The following is a 6000-nucleotide window of genomic DNA, read 5'->3' as shown; positions in this document are numbered from 1 at the left end:
GAGTGTTTGATTGGTTCTGATGCTCCGTCCATCACCACCCCCTTTTGTACCGCTTTGTTCGCCATAAGTTGGCAGGGTATGCTCAGACGTGAGTCCCTTGCTCACTTTGCCACTGGATTCAAACAAGCCTGGCTGAAGACGGCTGAAATGCCAGAAACCGGTCCTAGGAAGCTTGTTTCCGGTCCAGGGAAGGCATGGCTTGGCAGTTCGGGCTGGACTGTTCCCATGAGGCACAGGGTCAGACTGATTTGCATATGGTCATGTCTAAACTGGGGTGGCAGAGTGGGCTAAAGAACGGTGATGGATCAAACCCAGATCTGTTGATTGGGTGTGAGTGTTTGATTGGTTCTGATGCTCCGTCCATCACCACCCCCTTTTGTACCGCTTTGCTCCATACAGGTTCTGTGCAGGACCTGTGGTGCATTTAAGACAACAGGTGAATCCCAGTTGGAGTGAAGGAGTCACTTCCCTGCTTCGCAGGCACCTAACCGCAACTGAACAGTCTGCTGCTCCTGAGCAACTGCGGACTCCAAATATTTCATCAACACAGGAGGTGGGTTTCCAAAGGTCCCTGAGGTTGATCTGCCCTCTCACCGAGTTTGATGCCAGTATCCCTCGTGGGGACTGCATGACCCCAACCCCTGTGCGCTGCATCCATGCATATGCTTGTTATCCATTCCAGAGCTCATGCATTGGACTCTGTGTAGTCCTGACAATGAGCACTACTTGCACCAAAGAACAATGGCCTCCACACACCGTGTGCTTCGTGGGCTTGTGTTTAGCAATCTTGCTTGAGGTCCCCTCGTGACTCCTGGTCATTCGGCGTGTGGGTCCTCCTGAGAGTCATCTTGATTTCTCATGGGCTTTTCTGGTTGCTCCAGATGTCCCCTGACTCCCCATTGCTTGGTGAGTCTCCTGGATCTTGCTGGTCCACACCGTAACCTGCTTGACCTTCCTGCGTGGATTGTTTTTGTTGATGCTCCCGCCGGATACCAACCCCTCAGCACTCAAAATCCTTTGTGGGACAGCTCACCTCTGGCTCCTGGTCGTCCTCAACGTCTCCTGGTCCTCATGGCTGCAGAGTCAAGCAACCCTTCTTCACACCTGAAGCACCCAACATCAGTGGGAATTCCTCTCACGAGCACCTGGTCACTCTTGTGGCCCAGACTCTGTCGCCTCTGCTTTCAGGTTTCTTCCTTCAAGAATCCAGGCATGGATTCAACTGGATCCTTTTCACCTTCATGGCAGCAGTGCTTCTTCACAGACCTCCATTGAGAATGACAAGAGTTTCCGACGCCACTTCAGACCTGTGAACCTTGCTCTCCTTGGGATAGGTAACTTTAGTACTATGGTATCCACGGGTGGAGTGGCTCTTCAAACTCCTAAGTTCCAAAGGGTTCGAAGTTCTCCTAGCAGGGTCCTTAAACTTTTAAACTGTAACCGTGACTTTGCCATTGAATTATACGGAGCCCATGGTCGTGTTTCCACACTGCACCCGGCCTCCGTGGGGTCCCTGTCTACTCAACTTTGGTGGTTCTATGGGGTCCCAGCGATTCTTCGTGCTCCAGACCTTGTCTTGATCCAAGTCCTGATTGTTATACCACTATTTTAGTATATGATTTGGTCTCCCCCTGGGGCCCAGCGTGTATTGTGCTACTTACGATTGTTCTATTGATTACATATGGGGTGCTTTGTGTTCTATCCCCGTGTAGAGGATAGTAGAGAGTGTTATATTAATAAATACATATGGTTTGTAGGCTTTGTAGTTTTAAAAATCTGCTGTTTTACCAGCCCATGACTGCTTAAAACTTAGCTGTTGTTTTTTGTACTTTGTACCTTAAACCTGTTGTTTCACCTGCATGTGGCTGATTACATTTCTTTCGTAGTTTTCACCTACACTGTGCTAAAACTTGTGTGAAAGCAATTCACCCCAGCTCCCCTTTTTGTCTTAGCAAGGGAAAATTCAAAATACATCTCAGAAGCTGAGCAGACTGTGCTTTGAGACTACAAAAATCTGCTCTTACGCTTTAAACTGTGTTTAGAAAGTGTGTGTAGCACTTGTTTTTGACTAGGAGAGTCAGTTGTTCAAGTGTGGGAAAGAAGATTTGTTCGTGTCTTGGATATGGCCCTTTCATGCAGAGATTTGAACAGGAACTTCAGAGTGTGGATTAAGCTTGTCTGTCTCCAAGGAGATTCGGATTTGAGGAGCAGCTCCCAGCAACCTTTCCATCAGCCTAAGCTTGCTGATTGTTTCTCTAGCTCCCAAGCAACTTTAGACTTCCTCTCACACGTGTACAGGCCCCTCAATGTTTGTGGAAGAAACCTCAAGACAGCCACCTCTATTTTGTTAGCCACAGCTTCCCTGTGCAAAACCTCCCACTAAACAAAAAGTGGCAAGAAAACAGATTTTTGTCTGTTTATTCCTAAAACTTTAAAATACCTTTTCTTCTACCCGTGACTGATTAAATGTTCCTGTTGGTTTGTGGGCTTTGTAGTTTAAAATCTGTTGTTTTACTTTCCTGTGACTGCTTAAATTTATCTGCTAGTTTGCAGGCTTTGTAGTTTTAAAATCTGCTGTTTTACATGCCCTTGACTGCTTACATTTACCTCTTGGTGTTTGGGCTTTGTAGTTTAAAATCTGCTGTTTTAACTGCCCATGAGTGCTTACAATTTACCAGTTGGTTTGTCTACTTTATAGTTTAAAATCTGTTGTTTTACCTTCCCCTGACGGCTTAAATTTACCTGTTGTTTTTAGGGTTTGTAGTCCTTTTCACCTTCACGGCAGCAGTGCTTCTTCACAGACCTCCATTGAGAACGACAAGAGTTTCCAACGCCACTTCAGACCTATGCACCTGGCTCCCCTCGGGATAGGTAACTCTGGTACTATGGTATCCACGGGTGGAGTGGCTCTTCAAACTCTTAAGTTCCAAAGGGCTTGCTCAAAGTCCTCCTAGCAGGGCCCTTAAACTTTTAAACTGTGACTGCGACTTTCCCATAGAATTGTACTGAGCCCATGGTCATGTTCCCACACTGCCCCGGCCTCCATGGGGTCCTTGTCTACTCACCTTGGGTGGTTCCTTGGGGTCCCAGCGATTTTACGTGCTCCAGACCTTGTCTTGATCCAAGTCCTGAATGTCATATCACTATTTTAGTATATGGTTTGTCTCCCCCTGGAGCCCAGTGTGTATTGTGCTACTTACAATTGTTCAGTTGATTACATATGGTGTGCTTTGTGTTCTATCCCCATGTAGAGGATAGAAGAAAGTGTTATATGAATAAATACATATTTTTGTATAACTAATGTGTGATTCTCCTTCATTTAGTCATTCAGGAGGTGATATTCTTGTAAAACAAGCTGCTATACATTCCTTCAAGATTAACCCTGAAGGCTGCTCTCCACAGCTACCAATAGGATAGATTTCTAAAGGTTATTTTTGACCTCATACATTATAAGGGTCATTTGGAGTGGTACAAGGTGCCCACTTTATTTAGTGGACAGCATATACCAGGCCAACTTCTCACAGTTACCAACATGCTAGTGAACAAAAGACCAGAATGTGGTAAGAAGACAGACTTTGTGCTGTTTATTCCTGAAACTTTAAAAGTGGTTTTCCCCTAGTCGTGACTGTTAAAAAATTAACCTGTTGGCTTGTGGTCTTTGCAGTTTAAAATATGCTGTTTTACCTGCATTTAACTACTGAAATTTACTTGTTGGTTTGTAGGCTTTGTAGATTTAAAATCTGCTGTTTTACCAGCACATGGCTGCTTAAACGTACCTGCTGTTTTTTGGACTTTGTACCTTAAACCTGCTGTTTCACCTGCCCGTGGCTGATTACATTTCTTTCATAGTTTTCTCCTATTCTGTGCTAAAACCTGTGTGAAAGCAATTCATCCCAGCTCCCGTTTTTGTCTTATCAAGGGAAAAAGTCAAAATACACCTCAGAGGCTAAGCAGAGTGTGCTTTGAGACTACAAAAATCTACTCTTATTGTTTAATCTGTGTTTAGAAAGTGTGTGTAGAACTTGCTTTGGGCTAGGAGAGTCAGTTGTTCAAGTGTGGGAAAGAAGATTTGTTAGTGTCTTGGAAATGGCCCTTTCATGTAGAGATTTGAATAGGAACTTCAGAGTGTGGATTAAGTTTGTCTGTCTCCAAGGAGATTCAGAATTGAGGAGTAGCTCCCAGCAACCTGCCCAGCAGCCTGAGCTTGCTGATTGGTTCTCTAGCTCCCAAGCAACCTTGAGGCTTCCTCTCACACGTGTACAGGCCCCTCAATGTTTGTGGAAGAAACCTCAAGAAAACCACCTCTATTCTGTTAGCCACAGCTTCTCTGTGCCAAACCTCTCAGTAAACAAAAGGTGTCAAGAAGACAGATTTTGTGCTGTTTATTCCTGAAACTTTAAAAGACCTTTTTTTCTACCCGTGACTGAATAAATTTACCTGTTGGTTTGTGGGCTTTGCAGTTGAAAATCTGTTGTTTTACTTACCTGTGACTGCTTACATTTATCTGTTGATCTGTGGGCTTTGTAGTTTAAAATCTGCCTTTTTAACTGTCCATGAGTGCTTACAATTTACCAGTTGGTTTGAATGCTTTATAGTATACAATCTTCTGTTTTACCTTCCCCTGACTGCTTGAATTTACCATTTGTTTTTAGGGTTTGTAGTTTAAAATCTGCTGTTCCACCTGACCGTAACTGATTAAATGTTCCTCCTAGTTTTCCCCTATACTGTGCTAAGACCTGTGTGAGAAGAATCCACCCCAGCTTCCCTTTTTGTTTTAGCCAGGTATGTCAAAATACACCACAGAGACTAACCAGAGTGTGCTTTGGGACTGCAGAAATCTGCTCTTAGGGTTTTAAATGTGTTTTAAAAGTGTATTTAGCACTTGTTTTTGGCTATGAGAGTGAGTTATTTAAGTGTGGGAAAAGCAGTAATGTTAGTGGCTTACATTTGGCGCTTACCTGCAGAGATTCGAACAGGAACTCTAGAGTGTGGTTTGTCTCCAAGGAGATTCTGAATTGAGGAGCATCTCCAAGCCCCCTGCACAGTAGCCTGAACTTAAGGTCTCATCTGCCTTATATATTTTCCTACTGGTTGTTACATCTGTGCTTTGAATGTTTCCTATATCTTTGTTTTCCATCGGAATTAAGACTTAGGGTTAGTGTTCTGAGGGAATAAAAGGTCTGGGGTTCTGATTGGTTCCTGAAGCTAGGTTTTTGATTGGACTTAGGGTTTAAGGTTTGGTCTCTGATTGGTTGCTTGAACCAGGGCTGTGACTGACTGTGAGGACTTCATTTCCTATTGGTCCTAAGGTTGAGGGCTAGTCTTGTTCCTGGTTAGGTTTAGGGCTAGTGTTCCCATTGGCTGAAGGGGTCACTTGATCATTAGGGCTATTTAAGGTCAGGGTTCAGGGTGTCTCAGCCCGGCTGTTGAGGATAAGAGTAGAGAGGACATGGGCAGTTGCCTCTTTACGCCTGTTCGGGACCTAGGGCCAGAGATGCTGCTTTTTTTCCCCGTTAAGCTGCACCCACCTTAACCCATCCACATTATGAAACATATTAACACACTCACAGCAAATTCACTTATGAGCTAGTAAATTCACAAAAGCACTGTCTGATGTGTGTTAGGGGAACAATGCCTGTGAATATGTAAATACATAAAACAGTGGATCACTATTTTTTATTTCAATTGTCTGTACACTAGGAGAATAAGGTTAGTAGCTCGATGAGCGTCATATGCTCGTTAACAATTGATCTTGGTCTCAATGATTACATGAACGCCATCTAGGGCGTGATGCTACAAAATCCATATTATCCGTGCACTAGAGCATAGTTGTGGCCCATCCAGGTATATATAATACAATAGATATTATTTTATATGCTTGTTTATGTACATATGATATTAAGTGCATGATAAAGGTAGTATTTCCTTGGAGCAAACAAGACCATGGTAAATTCAATATCTATTAGACAAGGATGTGGGGAACTAAGTAACAAATGTCCA

The sequence above is a fragment of the Triturus cristatus genome, chromosome 6, assembly GCF_964204655.1.
Source record: "Triturus cristatus chromosome 6, aTriCri1.1, whole genome shotgun sequence".
Classification (NCBI taxonomy): Eukaryota; Metazoa; Chordata; class Amphibia; order Caudata; family Salamandridae; genus Triturus; species Triturus cristatus.
This window is presented reverse-complemented; position numbering follows the sequence as displayed.